Below are 24,851 nucleotides of genomic sequence, written 5' to 3'. Positions count from 1 at the left end.
TAACCATCAAAGTTTTTGTAAAAAGCCCAACAATTTTATATAAACATAACTACTCAAAGCAAAAAGATTTATCCAGCTTTCAACCATGTTGATATCCAATTGTCCTTAAAGCTTAAGTTGATTGGAAACAAATGCAACAATGCATGAAGAATAACAGACTGACAACAAGTCTCTATAGACATACAACCTTGACCCAATTTGGCACTACTTCCACATTAGCTGTCACCGTACAATGTAATTTCATACACACATTAAGCAACTTACGTCATGCGAAGTCCGAGGTTATATCGCTGCTCTCCAGGTGTTTGCTTACTTCAATCCGTAAAAACAATTAATTCTCTATTTCTCATCTTTGAATGCAATTACTCACAACATCTGTCCACATATTTGTAGCTATGCCAGCTCTCCATGCATTAGCAATCTGTCATTGTTACTCTTGAGTTTGATTACCTAGTTCATCATCATTTTCTTCATCTTCAGATTCATCATCTTCTAGTTCGATTGGAAATTCATCAAAACGACACTCCTTGCGAAGAAAGTTGCACAAGCTAACACTAACTCTGCTTGTGTTTTAATTGGAAATGGAGGTGCAGACTTAAAAATTGTGAATCGAGATTTAAATACACCAAATATCCTATCCACTACGTTTCTCAAGGAAGCATGTCGAGGATTGAACAACTCATTCGTATTTATGGGGTCACGATCATTACCAACAAAATCTTGGAGATGATATCGAACACCTTGAAACGGAGCTAAAAATTGATGACGATTTGCAAATCCACAATCCACTAGAAAAAATTTACCTAAAATTAAAACACATAAAGTTATTATTTATGGTACATCCTAGTGTAAATAAATAAATAAATGAATGAATACAAACCTTCTGGCACTTTAAGTCCGTTCCTCTTTGATACAGCATCATGTAATAGTTTGGAGTCATGAGTTGAACCCTCCCATCCGCTAAGAATATATATGAATTCCGAATCAAAGTTACAAGTAGCTAATACATTTTGTGATATTTTACCATGACGATCACGATAGCTAGCTACTTCGGGTCCCAATACCATTGTTGGTATATGTGTTCCATCAATAGCTCCAACACAATCCAAAAATAATTATAAGAGTTAATACATAGCTAAGAATATGTTTATGAAACTAGTTTAATTAGGACATGGTTAAGATAAGCACTAATTACTAACCTTAAAATAAGGGTAAAATCTTGTACTTACTCTTATTTTAGTTGGCACCATGGATCCAGGTTGGACCATCAAATCTGGTGCAATTGTGTTCAAGGCCTTCAAAACGTTGTTGAAATTTTTGCTTGTTGTAAAATGTGGCTGCCGAAATTGTCCCGAGTTTGGCAATATCGAGAATTTTGACCAATAGTGAGTAGAAATGTAGCAACCATTTCTTCAATACAAATAAATCTTGTACCCTTCAAATGCGTCTTTTCCCTAAGGACGTCACATAGCTTTAAGAAAACATCCGGATACATATAGCACTCGAAATTCTTGAGGATCCTCATTCAATGTTAAGAAGACCAATGGAAAGGGAAAATACCTTAGGCAAATAAACAAACTACTTCTTCTATCATTTAAACCAAAGTCAACGTATTATCAAACAAATTAGATATTCCAAGATCAAATTTGAAATAACCAAACCAAAGTCAACATGTTATCAAACAAAAGTAAATACTCCAAGATGTAAACAAATCTAAAACAACCGCATTCACTCCATATTGTATTTTATCCATTCTGAGCGTTCTTCTGGTGTCATTTTCAAGAACTATTTTCTCATTCCCAATTTTTGAACCAAAACAACTGCTTTGTAACGACTAGGAGCATCCAAATTTGGAGTCTCTTTGATAGCATCCCACACATTGTTGTTTTTCTCTTCTTCTTTTTTCTCCATTTCTTTTTTTACTCTATCTTTTTCTCTTTTTGCCATTATGCTATGAATTCCTTGAATTTCAGTGGCAATTGCAGCAATCGAATCCATTCCAACAGAAACTTTTTCCATAAGAAAGATATGAGAGGTAGTCCCATTTAATTTTGGTTCGAACTCAGGTTGAGATCTTTTCCTTGGAAGTAGCTTTTGTACGGTGTAGCAGCGGGAGCCTCAAAATTTGCATCTAGGAAAGATGATGCATAGGATGGCGTTTGGAATAATGGATCAAGTTGCTCGACGTTCTCATCAAAGGGAGGAAATTCGTCTACTCGGACTGGCCTACTTTCTTTAACTCTATATGTTGTGGCATCAGTATCATCGCCCAATCCAATTGAGTTATTTCCTTTAGCTGTTCCATCACCAAAAACAGTCATCAAATCTTCATAGTCTGCAAATGTCTCTTTGCGAATACCTTGACTCTTTGGGTGAGAATAGCAAAAACAAAAACATAATAAAATTGTTAAATACAAAATGTATAAACATGAAAGATCATCATGTGTAAATAATATATTCTTCAAAGAAAAAAAAAATCATCTGAAGGAATCTTTTTCATACTTCATCACTAGCTGTGAACTTCTTTGTGACATGATCCCAACTAAATCCAGAATTGTGTCTAAAAGGTGGCAAATGGATTGAAATCGACCCTTCAATGTTTTCATACGATTCTTAACATGATCTTCAGATTTTTTACACCCAAGTTTTTCATTGAGCGCGAGAACAATTTTGGCTTCTATGGTCTGCTTACTTATTATGCCATTAGCATCACGCCATCCATTGTTTATGGTCTCAACAGGTAGTTGTAACAACATGTTGTTCTCTCGCACAAACCATTGATTATAGTTTCCTTGTCTTTTCTTGTTGTGAATCTCCCATTTATAATCTTACTAGATGATGCATTATAATAAAACATTGAGACATGACAATAAAAGCATAACATGATAATAGGGATTACAAGTATAAATGACTATAAAAAGGATTGGGACAACAAATTGACATATTAATAACGCAACAAGTATAATGACTATAAAAAGGCATAACATGATAATAATAGATTGATTAATAGGGATTACAAGCATAGTATAAACAACAGATTGACATATAACAAAAAGACTGAAAGATAAACAAATCGTTGGAAAAAAAAAAAAAAAAAAAAAAAAACCCCACAGAACATATAACAATGCCAACCAAATAAACCCCTAAAAATAAACAAATCGCTGAAAAAAAAAAAAAACCCAAAAAAATAGAAACAAAACCCATAATCCTATACCACAAACAAGCACGAAAGTAATATTACACAACAAGGACACCCTAGAATCGAAGCAAACGAAGAACAACAAGAGGCTTACAATATTCGAAACAATGGGAAGAAGTTGCAGAGGAAGAAAGATTGTACCTTCGCAAAGAATTCGAAACAACGGGACGGAGACCAGAGAAGATGCTCTCTGGAGGAGAGAGCAGCATGCTCAAAATCTCTCAAAGTTTCTAGGGTTGAGGTGAGATTAGCCAAGCTCTTTGGTATTTATACATATCACCTTGAAATCCTCCAAAATCCACCAAATCACAAATCCGCCCAAATCCCATTCCTTGTTCAATACACCTAAACTTTTAGAGACTTTCAATATGTTATAATTGAATACACCTAAATTTATAGGGAATTGTAAGAAGTCTCTAAGAATCTTAATTGAATACACCAAGACTTTTATAAAATATTTTAAATTCCTAATTGAATACCCCGGGAATTATTAATTTCCTGAAACTCTCTCAAAATCCTAATTGAATACACCCCTCTTAAAGTTTAGATTTTGTGACACTTTCATACTTTCATTAGCCTTTTAGTCCTCCTCTCGATAAAGCACCGAATGTGAAATCCCGTCATGAATTTCACTATTTACATTTGTATTTCGTGGTTTTATGAGGCATTTATATTGACGGCGTATAATTTTTTTCAAAATTTGCGAAAAAGATGAAAATACCCCTGTTGGAGCTTTAAGTGGACGTACTTGATCCTTTTGTGTTTTACCATATTTCTTGGCATATTTGGATGGTACATGACGATACAAACCCATGGACGCAAGCAGAATGAAATTTGTAGCTGACGAAAATTCTATGAGCCTTGGAACGTCGAGGGTATTTTAGTAACTTCGCAATCAAAATGGACATGTGATTTTTCTAACCTAGGTGTGTGTGCCACGTGGGGCCCCTCCCCACTTTTCTATATATATATATATATATATTTTTTTTTTCCTCCTTTTGTCTCCTGTTACTCTCTCTCTCTCTCTGTCTCTCTCTCTCTCTCAAAAACTCTCTCTCACACCTCACCGAACCAACACCATCATTAACCAACAAATTTTTCCAGCGAATCTCAACTATCAATCACCACTAGGGATGGGCAAAATACCCATGGGTTTGGGTAATCATAATTACCCACCCATTTAAAGTTCACGGTTACGGTTATGAGTAACTGTTTAGATGAACAAATAGTTATGGGTATAACCATTTATCTGTGAAAGTTAAATGGGCGGTTATGGGTATTACCCGCGGTTATAGCAGTTATCCATTAGTTATAGGTATTACCCGCGGTTATAACGGGTATCCATTTACCCATTTAATTTAACATATGTAAAATTAAAATAAAAAATAAAAAAACCCTAAGTTTTTCGATTACAAATGAGTTATGAGTTTTCTTGAAGCATAAGTTAACACATCACGACCCGGAATATCCACTAGGACTCTGAGTCGAGCTGTGTTGGCCGACACCAGTAAGATGACGAAGCCATAAATTGTGATAATGGGCAAACTATGAATAAATTTAAACCTAAAAATGCCTAAATACACATGTGCGCGGTGAGCTGGTATGGGCTCATTCACACGTGATACAGAGTATAAGTAAAGCACAATAAGGTAAGATAATGATTATACCATCAAAAGAAGCCACCTGCACTGGGAAGTGCCATGATTTCTCGTCGATACGAAAACTTTGATACTAGAATATAGAGGGTTACAATAGTAGGCAGCTCCGACACTGTTGTACAGGTTGCAATAATGGGCAATTGTAGGCAACTCCGACACTATCATACAGGTTGCTTATGAATCGTTCATGCCATATTAGATGTATTTAGAGAGCTCATAAACTTGCACCCCGGTGTTAGTGCTCCTGCCCATGGTTAAGACACAGTCCTTCACGTGATGTTCACCCCCCGCACCATACTCTCACCTTGGATCCAAGTTAGGTGCACATTCCTGTCGTATAGACCACTATAGGTGGTTCCGACTTGTAGGTAAACCGCGATCATTCGTACAGTTTTCACGTGATCATAGCACTTGAGCGTATTTATTTACACTCAATTCTGTCGTACAGACCACTTTAGGTGGTTTCGACTCGTGTGCAGGCATACTTGTTGAGCTATTAAATCAGCCGTACATGTCATGTTAGGTGACTCCAGCTAACATATCATTTGCATTGATTTATATCCCCTAACTTACATATTTTATGCTGAGATATTTTACATGGCATATATGTGGATTTTGCTATTCCGAGCGTGATTTTGATATACGTATGTATTCTATTTTTTGGGAAATTATACAAGTTTTACAGCGAGGGGTTATTACCTTTGACAAGTGAAATGGTTTTGAAAAGTTTTGTTTTTCGCCCACTCACATTTTCTATTTTTGCACCCCTCCAGATTCTAGTATCAAAGTTTCTGTATCGACGAGAAATCGTGTCACTTCCCGATGCAGGTGGCTTCTTTTGACAATATAATCATTATCTTACCTTATTGTACTTATGCTCTGTATCACGTGTGAATGAGCCCATACCCACTCACCGTGCACTCGTGTATTTAGGCACTTTTAGGTTTAAATTTATTCATAGTTTGCCCATTATCACAGTTTATGGCTTCGTCACCTTACTGGTGTCGGCCAACACAGCTCGATTCGGAGTCCTAGTGGATATTTCGGGTTGGGGTGTGTTATAAGTCCAAGCCATGATGCCCTCTTTGACATACGCCCAAACCTTCATAGATTGAAACTTTCAATTTATAAACAACAGATAATGCAAAGTATCACAAAAAAAAAAAAAAAAAAAAAAAAAACATAATTTAAGAGCATAACTGTGATGCTATCAAATTGATCCAGGAAAGTTGAATGATTTTGACAATGAAATCTAATGAAAGCAAAAAAATAAAGAGTAATTTCTTACTACAATTACACAATGTTAAACAGAAGATAGTCATTCTCACCCAAAATCAACTACATATATTTGCAGAGAAAACTGAAGTCGATACCAAAATGGAGGGAGGAAACCAACGGCACAATTGGTGTCGGTGTTCCTAAATGGGATACTAATTCAATTCATACATTTCTTTTGTAGGCCTCTTTTGGTGACAACGAGTCAATGAGACTTTGTGATTGAACGTGTTAAAGCATTAGTGTTCAAAAGTGTTTAGTTTCGGAATATTTTGGAACCTTGAATCATCTAGTATTCAAGATAATGACTACTTTTTGTTTTTAGAAGATTTACTTTGTAATCATATGGATTATAATTAAAGACTTACTTGGGTATAGCAGAAAAATATCGTTCGTAGACTATTATTTCAATTATTTGGAATTATATGAGGACTTAAATGATTAAAATAGGGAAATGCATGCTAAAATGTACCTAGAACGGTGTTTAATTGTTAGAAAATGAAAATTATGACAAATTTAACAATTATAAGGGTATGAACATAAACTGTTATGGGTAAATAACCGCGGTTACCCGCCCGCCATAACCGTTGCCCATCCCTAATCACCACCATCTTCACCTTGTCCCCATGAATCCATCTGTGAATTTTGTTTCCTGGAAAACTAATCCAAAACGTAGAAACAAAGAGATGAAGTCAAGTTTTCCCAACAAGATTCAGGCCATCTCTAGCCATATTTTTTACTCCAAATAGTTTCGAACAAGGTTTGACGATGGCACTGCCAGTGACCAGAATATAGAGGGAAAGGACAGGAAATATTCTGTTAACCTTGGAATATTCTCAAACAGTGTCAAGGTATATTTCGAAATATTCCGTTAGTTTTAACAGAATATTATGTCCAAGGACTGAATATTCCCACCCTTTCCCAATCGCGAATGGGGTGGGCGTGGCAGCGGCCCGATGTCGAAAATCCAAAATGTCATCCTCATCTAATTTTGATGCTTCGAATATGTTTTTGGGCATCTGTTTAGCGAAAGATGACCATTTTAATGTAGTATAATAGTGGTCTGCCACCTAAAATTGTGTTGGTAGAGATCTGGCCGTTAGATCGTCCTGAAATTTTAGTATGTTGTTTTAGAAACATAATGAAATCTACAGGAAATTACAGATCAGAATCTGACGTGCAAATCTTCTAGATCGAGTTACGTAGAGTTTTTGACCCTATTGTCGACGGTTGACAAATGGTTGACTTTTGGTCAGCACATCCCAAATTCATCTAGAATGTCCTAAAGGATGGATACAAGTTAGAACTACGTGTTTTATCATTGTATTTCTAAGACATGACTTGTTATTTGTTCTAGACGACGAACATAAGTGGACGCCTTGTTATTTGTGCTAAGAAGTCGTAACGCAGACTCCAGGTGAGTGACTTTAATATACGTGATATTGTTGTTTACCCTGAGATACACATGTTAGTATCCTTAGTGGATATGGCGTGATTTTATAAATGTGTTTTCTACTGATAGGAGCATATTCATGCGACTTAATTAGCTTGTTCTCGTGCATTTATGTTGTGTTTCCTTAGTTATTTTAGTGTTTAAAGCCACTTTTGTGTATTTTCAGATTATAAGGCCAAAGTGTGCAAGAAGATGCAAATTGGAGCTTTTTGGAGCAAAAGAGGAATGAATGAGTTGAAGACTTGAAGAAACGATGAATTCCTACTCCAACGATGAATTCCTACCAAAACGAGGATTCCTACTCAAACAAGGATTCCTACTTGAAATAGGAAAGTTAACCCTAGGTTTCCCGTTTTGGTAACCTTTCCTAATCTAAACGTTCGTATTTTCTAGCCACTTTGAAGGCCTTGTATGCACTTTAGGACACAAAAATGAGGTCGTAGCCCAATTACATAACCTTGCCATGGGTTTTTCCCTTTTCCCCTTCCCTTGCCGTGCAAGGGAGGGCATTTTTGGTCCATTTTATTCACTTAAACCCTATTTCCCTCTCCTAACCTAACCCTAGCCACACCTTGCAGCCATCCCTTTTAATTTCTGATTTTATTTCCTAATTCTAGAAGCTTTTAACTTAATTTTAATTAACCAAAATAAATTAGGGTGGTAATTTCTGAAAACCCTAGGGTCTCCACCATTTAGCCGCACCCTAGGGGGGGTTTTCGTGGAATTTCTATTCAGCCATCATCATACACATATCCTCCCTAAGCCGCAACCATTCACTCAATTCTCTCCCTAAGCCGTCACTCCCATCAACAACAAAACCTAACAGCCGCAGCCACCCATTGATCATCTCCATTCAATCCGTGCATTCCCCTTCCATTCCAGCCACTCCCCACCATTGCCGCAGCACTACCAACCCTTCCAGCCACCTTCAACACCTCCATACACCTTCCTACCACCTTGCCGCACCACCACACTTCCCTAAACCCATTCCCAAACCAGAAAATCATCCAAAAACCACCCACACCATCTCTGCCGCAGCAAGGAGAAGAAGAAAGAGAAGCTTAGACGCGCAGAAATTCAAGTGGATTTGTTGGGCGTTTTAGGTGTAATCAATCTTTTGTTCTTTATGTTTAATTTCAATTTTGTTTCTCTTTCTGTGAACATGAGAGGCTAAACCCCCTAGTTAGCTAGGGGGTGATTCGAAACCATGATTATATATGTGAAATAAGTTGATTAATTCCAGTTATCGTTGCATAAGTCTTGAATACAATTTGCTTAACCGTTTGATTTAGAACTTATTCTTGTATGTTGATTGAGAGTGCACGCTTAATTTGCATGCTTGAATTTGGTGCTAGGATATAAGTTTGTTTCACCTAATCGTTATGAATTTATATTCACAAGTAGTGAAGGTTGCTAGTCACGATCATGTTAAGTAGATTCCTGGCAAGCGTATCATGCTTTTCATAGTTACAAATGCCTTGTCGATGCTTATGATTTCCAAAGAACGTAATGATTCTAACTTATGTCTTTATCATGCTGTTCATATAGAGAATTTGTTAGGAATAATTTGTTTGCGATGCATATTCATCCAATTCAATGATTTTAGGGAAATTTGAAGGTTAATTTAAGCAGACCTAATTAACTTGAAGTGTCGAGGTTCATAACTTATTGGATTGATAATTGGAAATTGATTTACGTTGCATATATTTCATGTCTGGAGAAGAATCCCTTAGCTATTCCATCATCCATTGATTCATCACAATTTTGTCTTACAATCTGTTTTCTTTACAATCTGCCCATTTAGTTTAAATTCGTCCAACCACAATCCCCCCATATTTTGTTGAGTCTTAGTCATTCAAATCTGTTTTGAGTCATAGTAGTCTTGTTAAGAGTCTTTAAGTTTAGTTTTCATGTTTTTAAGTCATTTCAAATTAGATTAGCACCCCTAGTTAATCCCCGGTTAGAACGATCCCTACTTACTTCATTACTACAACTGTCACAAATAGGGTTTAATTTGTGTGTCAAGTTAATTTTCACATCAAATTTTGGCGCCGTTGCCGGGGATTAGCAAAGTTGCTAATCTCTTGTCTTGAGTCTTGTTTAAATTGTTTAGTTTCTGTTTTGTTTTAATTTTTGCACCGTGTGTGTGTGTTTTGTTTTTGTGCCGTGTGTGGCACCTTATTTCCTTACTTATGCCGAGTCTATTAGATTGATTGCTAACCTTGTTTGCTCTTGTGTGCAGGTACTAGTTTATGACCCGTGGCTCACAACCTGTTCGTGAGCATATCTCCGACTTTGACGGTGATTTCGAGAGGACTTTGAGAAGGAAAAAGAAATCGCAAGCGTCTAATCTTCCTAGTCCCGAACCTGAATTAGAAGAGCAAGAAGTTGAGGTTGAAGAGGAGGCCATGGCAAGGTTTGAAGAGGAAGTACCAACCATGGCAGTGGACAATCGAACCATCAAGGAGCTTTCTGCCTCGGGTTTGGCCAATGCAGCCCCTCTTTGCATCCAATACCCTAGGGCAGCCCCTGAGAAGATCGATGAATTTGAGTTGAAGTCCAGTTTGCTACATCATATACCCAAGTTCCATGGGTTATCAATGGAGGACCCCAATAAGCATTTAAAAGAGTTCGAAGTCGTATGCTCAAGTATGACACCGGTGAACGTGGACAGCAACATATTGAAGATGAAGGCTTTTCCTTTTTCTTTGTTGGAGAAGGCCAAGGATTGGTTGTATGAGTTGGCTCCCGGAACTGTCACATTATGGGAGAGTATGAAGCGAGCCTTCTTAGAGAAGTTCTTTCCGACATCACGAGTTATTCTTCTTCGCAAGAAGATTAGTGGAATTCAGCAAAGCCAAGGTGAATCTTTTCCAACTTATTATGAACGTTTTAAAACTCTTGTTGCTTCATGTCCACAACACCAAATGAAGGAGGAGCTACTTCTTCAATATTTTTACGAAGGTCTTTTACCACTTGAACGGCAAATGTTGGATGCATCCGCGGGAGGAGCTCTAGTGGACAAGACACCTAGGGATGCCAAAACTCTCATTGCTAATCGAGCACTCAATGCACAACAATATGAAGGTGTTGGGCAGAGAAACACCCCACGGCCACAACATGTAAATGAGGTAAGTTCTATTTCTGAGTTACAATCCCAAATGGCTAACCTTACGTCTATGTTATCGTAGTTTGTTGAAGGCCCTAAAACGCAAGGAACTACAATCTGTGGTGTATGCTTCATTCAAGGACACCAATCTGATCAATGCCCTCAATTAATTGAGAATGGAGGGTGAGAATCTGCCAATGCCGTGGGCTATGGGAATCAAAACCAACCAAGGGGTGATCCTTTCTCCAGTACATACAATCAGGGATGGCGTGACCACCCCAATTTCAGATGGAGAGAAGCACCACAATATGCCAACAAAGTGGATTCCGACAACCCCCGGGTTTCTTTCCAAGGCCAATGGCACCACAACCACCTCCTCAAGCACAATCATCCCAAACCAACTCAGGTACGTCTATGAATGACGATAAAACATATCAGTTACTAACCACAATGGCGCAGGGAATGCAGAACCAAGCAAAGGAGGTTAATGAGCTAAAGAAGCAAATGGGCCAAATGGCCGAATTTTTGGGACAATTCCGTGAAAATGGTAAGTTACCAAGCACTACGGTGGTCAATCCCAAGGGTGGTTTCGAATCTGCAAAAGCTATCACACTAAGAAGTGGAAAAGAAGTGGGAAACAAGGAAGATGAGAAGATACAAATCGAAGAAGAGGAGCAAAATTACCCTACGGCAAGGGTGGCACCACCCATGCCGTAGCCATCTAAGACCTCCCATCCATCCACCTCAGGTAAGGTTGTCCCAAATGTTGTGATTTCGAACACTAATCTGCCCAATGTTCCTTTCCCTCGCAGATTTGCACAATCGAAGAAGGAAGAAAGCGAAAAGGATATTTTGGATACCTTTCGAAAAGTCCAAGTAAACATTCCTTTACTTGATGCTATTAAGCAAGTGCCCAGGTATGCAAAGTTTTTAAAAGAGTTATGCACAACTAGGAAAAGAATTTCAAACAAGGAAGTTGTGAAAGTAAGTGAAAATGTATCCGCGGTTTTGCAACGAAAGTTACCTCCAAAGTGTAAGGATCCAAGGAGCTTTACTATCCCATGCATAATTGGAAACACTAGATTTGAGCAATGCATGTTAGATTTAGGTGCTTCTATTAATGTTATGCCATATTCCATTTATGCATCTATGAACCTTGGTGAGTTAAAACAAGATGGTGTTATAATTCAATTGGCTGATCGTTCTAACGCTTATCCCAAGGGAGTCCTTGAGGATGTTTTAGTGCAGGTCAATCATCTTATCTTTCCTGCAGATTTTTATGTCTTAGAAATGGAGGATTCGAGCCATGCTCCATCATTGCCAATCTTGCTAGGCCGTCCATTCATGAAAACAGTGAGAACAAAGATAGATGTGTATACGGGAACATTAACCATGGAATTTGATAGGGACATTATTCGTTTTAATCTTTCTGAAACCATTAAATATCCAATTGAGGACCATTCTTGTTTTGCTATTGACATTGTTGATTCTTTGGCACAGGTACATTTGAATCGAAGGAACGAAGATGCACATGAAGTAGCCTTAGTGCACGGCATAGGAGCAAGAAATGAGGGTGGGGGAATCCTTGCAAGCCACGGCATGAAATCTGACCATATTGCCGTGCCCCCTTGTAGTGAAGTGTTTGAAATGGTCGCGGCCCTTGAGTCATTGCCGTCACACTCTGGTAAGTCTCCACTCTCAATTTTAGATTTGGTTTTGACTAACAAGTTACTTCCATCAATTGTGCAGCCACCTACACTTGAGTTAAAGCCATTACCTAGTCACTTGAAGTATGTTTTCTTGGGAGAAGATCAGACACTACCTGTCATCATATCTAGCTCACTCACGGCCCAAGAAGAAGACAAGTTGATAAGGGTGTTAAAGGAGCACAAATCTGCCATTGGATGGACCTTGGTGGATATCAAAGGCATTAGTCCCACCACGTGCATGCATCGCATCCTTTTGGAGGAGGGAGCGAAGCCATCTCGTGAAGCTCAACATCGCCTTAATCCACCCATGTTGGAAGTAGTAAAAAAAGAGGTTATAAAATTGCTTGATTGTGGTGTTATATATCCTATTTCTGTTAGTCGTTGGGTGTCACCCGTGCAGGTTGTTCCAAAGAAGTTCGGAGTCACGGTGGTGAAGAATGAAGAACAAGAGCTTGTACCCACTCGTGTTGTGACAGGTTGGTGTGTTTGTATTGATTACAGGAAGTTAAATGCCATGACAAGGAAGGATCACTTTCCATTGCCATTCCTGGACCAAATATTAGAAAGGTTAGCCGGTTATAAATTTTATTGCTTTCTTGATGGATATTCCGGATATAACCAAATTGTGATAGCTCCGGAGGACCAAGAAAAGACAACTTTCACGTGCCCCTTTGGCACCTTTGCATATAGGCGTATGCCATTTGGTTTGTGCAATGCCCCTACGACATTTCAACAATGCATGGTGAGTATATTTTCTGATTATGTGGAGAAGATTATTGAGATATTCATGGATGATTTTAGCGTGTTTGGTAATTCATTCGATCATTGCTTGAATAATTTGACCTTAATTTTGAAACGTTGTGTTGAAACGAATCTTGTGCTTAATTGGGAAAAATGTCACTTCATGGTTAAGCAAGGTATTGTTCCAGGACATATTATTTCTGAAAAAGGCATTGAAGTGGATAAATCTAAGGTAGACCTTGTTCGTCACTTACCCTCTCCAACTTCGGTTAGAGAGGTTCGTTCGTTTCTTGGTCACGCAGGTTTTTATAGGCGTTTCATAAAGGATTTCTCCAAGATTGCACAACCACTATGCCGATTGCTTCAAAAAGAGGTGGTTTTCGAGTTTGATGATGCATGCTCCACGGCATTCAAGCACTTAAAGGAGGCTCTCACTTCGGCTCCCATTATCACACCACCAGATTGGAGCCTTCCATTCGAGTTGATGTGCGATGCTTCGAACTATGCGATTGGTGCTGTTTTGGGGCAGCGAAAGAACAAACAACCTCATGTTATTTATTATGCATCTAGGACACTAAATGATGCTCAATTAAATTACTCAACCACTGAAAAAGAATTACTTGCTGTGGTATTTGCATTAGATAAGTTTCGGTCATACTTACTTGGTACTAAAGTTATTATTTTTACTGATCATGCAGCTCTCAAGTATTTGCTCACGAAAAAGGAGGCCAAGCCTAGACTAATTCGATGGCTGTTTGATAGGAGCATGAGTAACATGAGTAACATGATGTCATAGTTGCAAATGCTTTGTCAATGCTTATGGTTTTCATTATTCTTAATGATCTTCGATTGTATCTCTATTATGATGACATGTAGGGAACTTTTGCGAATGTTTTGGGTTGTCGAATGATGCCATCCAATCCAATAATATAAGGAAAATCTGAGGGTTAACTAGTGATGTCACGGTTAATTTGGGGCATTGTCGTTCATAATTCAATGAAGGAATAACTGGAAATTGATTCATATGCATAAATATCATGTGTAGAGAAAGAACCCTTAGCTAGCTTCCCATCCATTCATTTCCGTCAAATCCATATTTACAATTTGTTTTGTTTCCAAGTATTCATTTTAGTTTAAATTCGTCCAAATCCAATTCCCCCCTATTTCGTTGAAGTCTTAGTCTTAATCTTTCTTATTTTTAGTTTTGCTTTCTTCGAGCATTAAATAGTGTTTTATATTGTGTTTTTATGTTTTAAAGTCAATTTAGAAGGTTTTAGCAAGCCCTCCTAATCCCCGGTCTAGAACGATCCCTCACTTATCCATTCTACTACAATTGTCAAACGAGGGTTTAATTTGAGTGTCAAGTAATTCTCGCATCAAATTTTGGCGCCGTTGCCGGGGATTAGCAACTTTGCTAGTCCCTTGTCTTTATTTTTATATTTTTTTGTTTTTCGTGCATTCTTATTTCAGATTCTTAGTTTGTTTGTTTCCTTGTTTTTTTTAGGTACTGTGTATGACTCGTAGCTCTCGGCCTATTATAGAGAACATCTCCGAGAGCCACCACAACCTCCACCACAACCTGGGCTTGAAGAAGACGAAGTAGGTGTAGAAGAAAAGCCCACGGATCAGATTTTTGAAGAAGAACAAGCCATGGCAGCAGATAATAGAACCATCAAGGAGCTTTCGGCCTCGGGTTTGGATAATGCATTGCCTCTTTGTATCCAATACCCCACGGCTGCAGAGGGGAAGACTGAGGAGTTTGAACTCAAATCCAGTTTGTTACACCATATTCCGAAGTTCCATGGCTTGTCTATGGAAGACCCCAACAAACACTTGAAGGAGTTCGAGGTGGTTTGTTCGAGCATGACCCCTGTCACTGTGGATGAGAGTATATTGAAGATGAAGGCCTTTCCATTTTCACTTATGGACAAGGCCAAAGATTGGCTCTACGAACTAGCCCCGGGAACTGTGACTTCGTGGGAGAGTATGAAGCGTGCTTTCTTGGAGAAATTCTTCCCTACTTCGAGAGTGATTCTCCTACGGAAGAAAATTAGTGGTATTCAACAGAATCATGGTGAGACATTCCCGGCTTATTATGAGCGCTTCAAGGGCCTTGTAGCTTCATGTCCTCAACATCAAATGAAGGAGGAACTTCTCCTTCAATATTTCTATGAGGGCCTCCTTCCTATCGAACGTCAAATGCTTGATGCATCAGCGGGAGGAGCATTGGTGGACAAAACACCAAGGGATGCCAAGGTTCTCATAGCCAACCGAGCGCTCAACGCTCAACAATATGAAGGAGTGGGCCAAAGGGAAGCCCCACGGCAACAAAGTGTAAATGAGGTGAGTGCTATTTCTGAAATTCAATCACAACTTGCTAATCTTACTTCTCTTGTTTCTCAGGTTGTGATTGGTCCAAAAGCACAAGAACACCAAGTCTGTGGCGTGTGCTCAATTCAAGGGCATCCATCCGACAAGTGCCCTCAACTAATCGAGAATGGTGGGTGGGAATCTGCCAATGCAATTGGTTTCCAAGGACAAAATCAAAACAACCCATACTCGAACACTTACAATGCCGGATGGAGGGACCATCCAAACTTCAAATAGAGGGAGCCACAACAAGCTGCCCAACAAGGAGGATTTAGGCCAAACCCCCCTGGTTTTTATTCCAAGCCGTATGCACCCCAACAATCCCAACAACCTTCGGCATCATCTCATTCAGGTACGTCTTTGGAAAGTAATCAAGCTATGCAATTACTAACCTCTATTTCGCAGGGGTTGCAAAATCAAAACAACCGGATAGAAAATAACGAGAAGGAGATGATGGATATGAAGAAACAAATAGGGTAGATTTCTGAGTTCCTAGGACAGATTAGAGAGCAAGGAAAGCTTCCTAGCTCAACCACAGTCAATCCAAAGGGAGGATTCGAATCCGCCAAGGCCATCACCCTAAGGGGTGGAAAAGAAGTTGGGACCGAGCCAAACAATCCCAAATCTGCCCAGAAAGTAGATGAAGAGACAACACAACCTGAGGCAGATCACCCTAACTCGGCCAAATCAGGTAATTTAAGTTCAAATTCATGTACTTCACGTCCTAATCTGCCCAATGTACCTTTTCCTCGCAGGTTCATGCAAGAAAAAAGGAAGAAAGCGAGAAGGACATTCTTGAAACGTTCCGGAAGGTGCAAGTGAACATACCGCTTCTCGATGCAATCAAACAGGTTCCAAAGTATGCTAAATTCCTCAAGGACCTATGCAATACAAAGAGAAGAAGGGCAAACAAAGAGGTAGTGAAGGTAAGCGAGAATGTGTCCGCTGTTTTGCAACGTAAACTGCCTACCAAGTGCAAAGACCCCGGTAGTTTCACGATTCCTTGTGTGATTGGACATAATCGTTTTGAACATGCCATGCTTGATTTAGGTGCATCCATAAATGTCATGCCTTATTCTATTTATGCATCTATGAATTTGGGTGAATTAAAACAAGATGGTGTAATTATACAATTGGCCGATCGTTCTAACGCGTATCCAAAAGGAGTTTTGGAAGATGTGCTTGTGCAGGTGAACCATTTAATTTTTCCGGCTGATTTCTACGTCCTAGACATGGAGGATTCAGCCCATTCTACATCTTTGCCGATTCTCCTTGGTAGGCCATTCATGAAGACGGCCCGAACGAAGATTGATGTATACAAAGGCACCTTGACAATGGAATTCGATGGGGAAGTGATTGATTTTAATATTTCTGAAACTATGAGATATCCCGTTGATGACCATTCTTGTTTTTCCATTGATGTTATCGATTCTTTGGCGCAGGTATACCTTGAAGAATTGAACGAGGACGCCCTGGAAACAACCATCACTAAGGCCATAGAGCGCAAAAATGAAGGATTTGGGCCAATGCAAGGCCACGACAAGGAGGAGGAATTCTTTGCAATGGGTTCTAGTGAAGAAATAATTGAGGTTGTGGCAGCCCTTGAGTCATTGCCACAACAATATGGTAAGGTTCCACTCTCACTTTCAAATTCAGTTTCCACTAAGATGCTACCTTCTGTTGTTCAGGCACCATCGCTTGAACTTAAGCCGTTGCCGGACCATTTGAAGTATGTGTTTTTGGGAAAAGGCGAAACATTGCCCGTCATCATTTCATCAAGTCTCACGGCAATGGAGGAGGAGAAGCTTGTGAGGGTGCTGCGAGAGCACAAAACGGCCATAGGGTGGACTTTGGCCGACATTAAAGGAATAAGCCCTACCACGTGCATGCACCGTATACTTCTTGAGGAGGGGGCTAAACCAACTCGAGAGGCTCAACGCCGTCTCAATCCTCCGATGATGGAAGTGGTGAAGAAGGAAATAATCAAGCTTTTGGATTGCGGAGTGATCTACCCTATCTCCGATAGCCGTTGGGTCTCTCCAGTTCAAGTCGTTCCCAAGAAGTCCGGAGTAACTGTTATCAAGAATGATGAGAATGAGCTCGTGCCTACACGCATTCAGACTGGATGGCGAGTATGTATCGATTACCGAAAGCTAAATGCCATGACTAGGAAAGATCACTTTCCTTTGCCATTCATCGACCAGATGCTCGAAAGGTTAGCCGGTCATGCTTTTTACTGTTTTCTTGATGGATACTCTGGATATAACCAAATTGTGATAGCCCCTGATGATCAAGAGAAGACCACATTCACATGTCCCTTTGGAACATTTGCTTATCGTCGCATGCCATTTGGCTTATGCAACGTACCGGCCACTTTCCAAAGGTGTATGGTAAGTATATTTTCCGATTTTGTTGAAAAGATCATTGAGGTTTTCATGGATGATTTCAGTGTATTTGGGAGTTCATTTGATAATTGCTTGGATAATCTGACCTTAATTTTGAAACGATGTGTTGAAACTAACCTTGTCTTGAATTGGGAGAAATGTCACTTTATGGTGAAACAAGGTATAGTTTTAGGACATATTGTTTCAGAAAAAGGAATTGAAGTAGATAAATCGAAAATAGACCTTGTACGTCACTTACCCTCTCCTACTTCGGTTAGAGAGGTACGTTCGTTTCTTGGCCATGCAGGGTTCTATAGGCGTTTTATCAAGGACTTCTCCAAGATGTCCAACCCTCTTTGCCGATTGCTTCAAAAAGATGTGCCATTCAAGTTTGATGAAGAGTGTAATTCGGCATTTAACCAACTCAAGGAGAAGCTAGTCTCGGCCCCCATTATTGTACCTCCAGATTGGAGCCTTCCGTTCGAGCTCATGTGCGATGCATCCGACTATGCATTAGGAGTTGTTCTAGGACAAAGAAGAGACAAGCGGCCGCATGTCATATACTATGCCTCTCGGACTCTCAATGATGCCCAATTGAACTACTCCACGACGGAAAAAGAACTTCTTGCTGTGGTTTTTACTTTAGATAAATTCCGTTCATATTTAATTGGTACTAAAGTAATCGTTTATTCTGATCATGCAGCTTTGAGGTACTTGATCACGAAAAAGGAAGCAAAGCCGAGGCTTATCCGTTGGATTCTTCTTCTTCAAGAATTTGATATTGAAATCCGGGATAAGAAAGGAAGCGAGAATGTAGTGGCTGACCATTTAAGCCGAATGATCCACGAGGAGCATGAACATGCCGTACCTATCCCTGAAACTTTTCCCGATGAGCAGCTGCTATCCATTGAGGTAAGTGAACCATGGTATGCAGATTTAGTGAATTACTTGGTGGCTAAACAAATTCCAAATGAACTAAACAAGCACCAACGTGATAAGCTTAAAAATGATGCACGTTTCTATGTTTGGGATGACCCTTATTTGTGGAAGTATTGCTCAGATCAAATTGTACGTAGATGTGTGCATGATTCTGAATTTCACTCAATTCTAAGCTTTTGTCACACATATGCATGTGGTGGTCATTTTGGCACACAACGCACTGCCCTCAAGGTTCTAGAGTGTGGTTTTTATTGGCCGACTATATTTAGGGATGCTAGAACCTTTTGTATGTCTTGTGATCGTTGCCAACGAATGGGTAACATAGGTACCAAGGACCAAATGCCGCAAACCCCTGTCTTTAATGTTGAAATTTTTGATGTTTGGGGCATTGATTTCATGGGCCCTTTCCCTCCATCTTATGGTTTCACTTATATCTTGCTAGCCGTTGATTATGTTTCTAAATGGGTGGAAGCAAAAGCCACCCGTACTAACGATTCTAAAGTGGTTGCAGATTTCGTGAAAACTAACATTTTTGCTAGGTTTGGAATGCCGAGAGTAATCATAAGTGATGGAGGGTCTCACTTTTGCAATCGGACCATTGAGGCGTTGCTAAGAAAGTACCATGTCAACCATAAGGTCTCCACACCTTACCATCCTCAAACAAATGGCCAAGCCGAGGTGTCTAACCGAGAAATCAAACAAATTTTGGAGAAGACCGTTGGACCAACAAGGAGGGATTGGAGCTTACGTTTAGATGATGCACTGTGGGCATATCGTACGGCATACAAAACACCCATTGGGATGTCACCTTTTCGGCTCGTCTATGGTAAGCCATGTCATTTGCCCGTAGAGTTAGAGCACAAGGCACATTGGGCCGTGAAGACTTTCAACATGGACATAGATGCAGCGGGAGTTCATAGGAAGCTCCAATTGAATGAACTTGAGGAGATTCAGAATGAAGCCTATGAGAATGCCCGGATGTACAAAGCCAAGACCAAAGCATTCCATGATAAAATGATTCGAACCAAGACCTTCACAGTTGGGCAGAAAGTGTTACTTTTCAACTCTCGCCTACGTTTGTTTCCTGGTAAGTTGCGTTCTAAATGGATTGGCCCGTTTGTTGTTACTAACGTTTTACCTTATGGTGCAGTCCACATAAAAAGCTTAAGGAATGGCGTAGAATTCAAGGTGAACGGGCATCGGTTGAAGCCATATTACGAGCATGGTGTGGGGCAAGTGGTGGAAGACATTCCTTTCCATTCCGTGGGCTCAAATGAAGATTAAAAGAGGGTACTCGTCCGGCTGAAAGACGTAAAAGAAAGCGCTTCGTGGGAGGCAACCCATGCATCCGAATAGAGAAGAACTTGGAAACCCCTTTAAGAGACTTATTTTTATTCCTTTCTTTTTCTTTACTGCCTTTACTTTGCTTTCTTTCTCGTATTTGTTTATTTGCTTGCTCTGTTGTGACTTTCTGCTTAAAACATTGAGGACAAAGTTTGATCTAAGTGTGGGGGGGTAAACAATTTGTATTTGCATGAATTTCGTGGGATTTATTCACCTATCACTTAGAATGTTGTTTCTTGCTGTTTTAAACATTTTTAGAGTGTTTTAGTGTGTTTTATAGTGTCTTGGTATAAAACTCCGAAAATTTGAAAAAAAAAAAAAAAATTCTTTTGAAAAACCCAAAAATATGTGTTTTTAGAGTCATTTGAGTCATTTTGGTGTTTGTTTGTGTCTTAGCGCTACTTGGGAGGCAACCCATGAATTCAACAAAGGAAGACTTAGAAAGCACTCCAAATCCAGATTCCTAAAAAACTCTTCTCTGTGTTGCTATTTCGTTTCTGCCTTGTTAGGTTGTTTAGTTGTTATTGTTTGTTTGTTTATTAATTGTGTGAGTCTATGATTGTAACATTGAGAAAATGTTTGATTTATTGATAGGCACTGCTAAATAAAGAAAGATGGTGCTTCACAAAGGGTGTTTGCTTGAGGCCCCACTACGTGGCTTTACTCTTGAAGCGGAAGGCGTAGGAACAGAAGGCATCGGAGCGGAAGGCGTAGGAACAGAAGGCATAGGAGCAGAAGGCATCGGAGCGGGAGGCATCGAAGATAGAGCATTCCAGGCCTCAATACTTGGCCAAGCGCTGGATGAGCCAGGAAAAAGGTGCCTCTGGAGGAAAGACGAGAACCTTTGACGGTCACTGTGAATCCGACCTTCAGACTCTTGCAGCTCATCAAGCTTCCTCTTCATGCCCGTCGAATAGTTGTTTGCAAGCACGTGCAAACTTCTATTCTCATACTTCAGCTGCTGGATCTCCTGCTTGAGACTTTCCACCTCTGCCATCAATGATTCCACCTGACGGGAGCGGGCAAGCAGGCGTTGGCCCATGTTGGACACAGAACTCGCACACTGAACACTAAGTGCGAGGGACTCTTGAACGGCCAACTCATCGGACCGTCCTGACAGCAGCCTACTATCTTTCGGAGTGAGGAGGTTCCTAGCTACTATTGTAGCTGTTGTGGCGTCCTGCATCACGGAGTCTTCACCTGTGAGAGGACCGTTAGAAGAAAAGAAAGAAGGGCGCCATACGTTACCTTGACGCGGCGCGCCCGTATCACTGCTAAGGCTCAATTCCAAGCTAAGGTTCGATGAGTTTGCCATTTTTCAAAAGTGTTCAAAGAGAAGGGATGGAGTTAAATTTCAAAGGGCCGGAGTCGATTTTCAAGAATGGGAAGTCTTCAGAGTGTGTTTGTTGTGGTGATCGATAGCTCAATAAAAAAGCCAAGGCGACGCGTCCACCAATTCAAAAAGCCGGAATTTCCGGCGTAATTTAGGCGACGCTTTCTCGGCTTTTCAGAAGGCGCGTTCAACTTTGTCTAAAGATTTCTTCTTTTCAGACAACACGTGGAGACCATCATCACAACTACACATCTTTAGCCGACAAGCGCAAAGTTCGGCGACGCTTTCTCGGCTTTTCAGAATACGCGTGCAGCTTTGTCAAAAGGAGCCGCATCTGCACTACCACGTGTCGCTCAGAGACCAAAGGGGCGCCTGCTCAGAAATCGAAGAGGCGTATTCAGAAATCGAAGAGGCGCCACTATTTCAAAAAGCCAGAGTTGTGGGATCAAAACGTTTGTCGACAAAGGTAAAAAGTACCACCACTTGCTATTATCTCTATATATGTCGACCTTCGTCTTTTATGGCAGGGCAAACCTGAAGAAAATGCCCAACTCTCCCTCACCTCTGAGGGTGCACTCCCAGCCAAGCCTTTCGAAATACTCAATTCTTTCTTCTTCCCCAAAGATGATACCAGATACCTGGAGTACATATGACCCAGGAGGAAACAGCACAACAAATACATGTGCTGATTCATTCACCGCTTCTTCAAAAGCAAAGGTATCTCATATCATCAAGGTCAAAAGCAAATGTATCTCATATCATGCTCTTTCCCTGTCTTTTTCTTTGTCCTTGTTCTTACTCGCATGGCAAATTAAAACAAGCAATCAGCTGGCACTTGGAGTCAGTCTTCCGTTCTGGAGCCAACTGCCTGGAATCTATTCCTGATTGCTTACCTAGCGTTGCTCTCGAGTAGTCATCTTCAATGGTTGATACACTTCCGGAGAAGGGACCACTTCTGCAAAGGGGAGCGAGTAAGGCAAGTGAAAATGATACATTGAAGCATGTGGAGACAAACATAGGCTGAGTTATCCTCCAACCCTTTTCAATACGAATTGGAAAGATTGAACAAAGAAACAGACCAAAGGGGTAAGCTCAGACCTTCGGGGAAGACCAAAAGAATCCTCCAGCCCAGTAGCACAAAGGAAAATCAACAAGTGGAGGAGACCAAAAGATTCCTGCTGCCCAGTTCAAGAAGTAGCACAAAGGAAAATCAACGATGGGCAGAAACCAGTTCAAGAGTAAGCCTGTGGAATCACAAAGATCAAAGCCTCAATGCAATTACCAAGGAGAAGATGGAATTTACACTCTATAACCAGATTTGCGTCTCTAAACTCTTCTCTTTGTTAATTACATTATGCCATGTTTAGTATGTTTAAGTGCTTTTTGTGTATTTACTTATGCTTTGTGTGAATCTATGCTTAAAACATTGAGGACAATGTTTGATTTAAGTGTGGGGGGGTAACTAAGTATATTTGATGCAAATTCGTTGGATTTTATCACCTATCACTTCACATGTTGTTTCTCACTGTTTTAAAACTGTTTTAGTGTGTTTTGTCTTAAAAATTCGAAAATCCCATAAAAATTTGAAAAATTGTTTTGAAAAACCCAAAAAGAGTTGTTTTAAAGTTGTTTTTGTGTGTGTGTTTGTGTCTTAGGATACCTTCCAACACAATGATAAGGATTTGGTTTGTAATTGCATGACTGTTAAAAAGAGTTATAAACATAGAGAAAAGTTTGATTTACTCTTGGTATATGCTTGGTTATGGTTATAATGTATGACTTCACATGCAATCATAAAAGAAAATTTAGTTTTTGTAACATGCCTGAAGGAAGGAACTCAAACAAATGCTACAACCCTGAGAGACTTGAGCCTATAACGTTCTTTGGAGAGTATAATCTGTGATTTCTTGTTTTCTAAAATCGTTGCATGATCTCATTATTCTTTGCTTGGTTACTACTTAGAAGGCGTTTCATCATATAGTTCCAAATGCTAGAACTCATGCCCATTTCATTCAAAGCATGTTATTGATTTGCATAACATATATCAAGATGAAGTTGTGTAGTTGCCACCATAGCCAAATAGCCTCGCTTCCCATATTTCGTATATGTTGTAAGTTTTACCCCCGTTGAGCCATGTTAACCCATGTTCTTTGTTAACCCACTTTATCTTCACCTAACCTAGAATATGACCGTCCTTACCCTTGTTCTTAAAAGATAGTGAGCATGACTTAATTGAATTCCTTTTGAGTTACATTATGAAAGAAAATAAGTGTGGGGGAGAGAATGTTTAAGTGTTTTTGTTTTGAGATTCAAAAGAAAAGAAAAAGAAAAGAAAAGAAAAAAAAAAAAAAAAAAAAAAAAAAAAAACACCAATTCTGGGCGTAAATTGTCTAAATTCTCCCTTTTTGTTCAAAAGTTGAGTTTTCATTCAAAAGTGAATTCTAAGTTGATTCAAATGCTTTGCTCACTATTTCTTTAAGAACCTTTGTTTTCCATATCCCTTCTTTGTTATCCACATACCCCAAGCCCTGTTACAACCCTTGACTTCTATCTTGAGTGTTGTGTATTTCAATTTGTGGAGTTTGAACTTGGTATGAGCTTATGGTGTCACTGGTTCTCGCGTCTAAGTAGTAGCATTCCATTCATGAGATCATATCTAAACTTGATTATTAACTCCAGAATTTGCGTTCTTTGTGATACATATATGTGAGTGTCGTTTTCATGTTTACATCAATCTTCTCACATATGACTAGATTAGGGTGTGTAGTTAGAAAATCTGAGTAAAAATTGAGTGCATATCTTGAAAGGAATTGAGCAAATTCTCTAAGGCATGTTACTACATTCAAAACATGGTTTTAAATGCTTAATTGTGAAATAGTATATGGTGACTATGATTAAGAATGTACTTAAGTGTGAAGATGACTAAAATCTGTGAGAATGATGATTTTTAACATGTCATGTGCATTGGAAATCCCTAAGACGGTTGTTGGAAGGTTTAGGTTGTGTTTTACGTGTTTAGTGTCGTTTTGTTTATTTGTTTTTATTCTGTTTTGCTCGAGGACTAGCAAAAGCTAAGTGTGGGGGTATTTGATAGGAGCATATTCATGCGACTTAAATGGCTTGTTCTCGTGCATTTACGTTATGTTTCTCTCGTTATTTTAGTCCTTTATGCTTCTTTTGTGTGTTTTCAGGTTCTAAGGGCCTAGGGAGCAAGAAAGTGCATTTTGAGGCCATTTGGAGCATTTTTGGGCATGGATTGGATAGCTTATCCATGGAGCCAAGAGGATGGACGAATTTGAAGGCCTTGTATGCACTTGAAGACACAAAACAATGGCTC

General features: G+C 39.6%; 1 pseudogene; it reads right to left on the bottom strand.

Moving 5' to 3' along the window:
• Nucleotides 1–346: 346 nt before the first annotated feature.
• Nucleotides 347–1,495, bottom strand: LOC137712551 (uncharacterized; annotated as a pseudogene).
• Nucleotides 1,496–24,851: the final 23,356 nt, after the last annotated feature.

This window comes from Pyrus communis, chromosome 14, assembly GCF_041283825.1.
Source record: "Pyrus communis isolate YQ-2024b chromosome 14, ASM4128382v1, whole genome shotgun sequence".
Lineage (NCBI taxonomy): Eukaryota > Viridiplantae > Streptophyta > Magnoliopsida > Rosales > Rosaceae > Pyrus > Pyrus communis.
The sequence above is the reverse complement of the archived record's forward strand: the minus strand, read 5'-3'. Positions and strand labels throughout refer to the sequence as shown.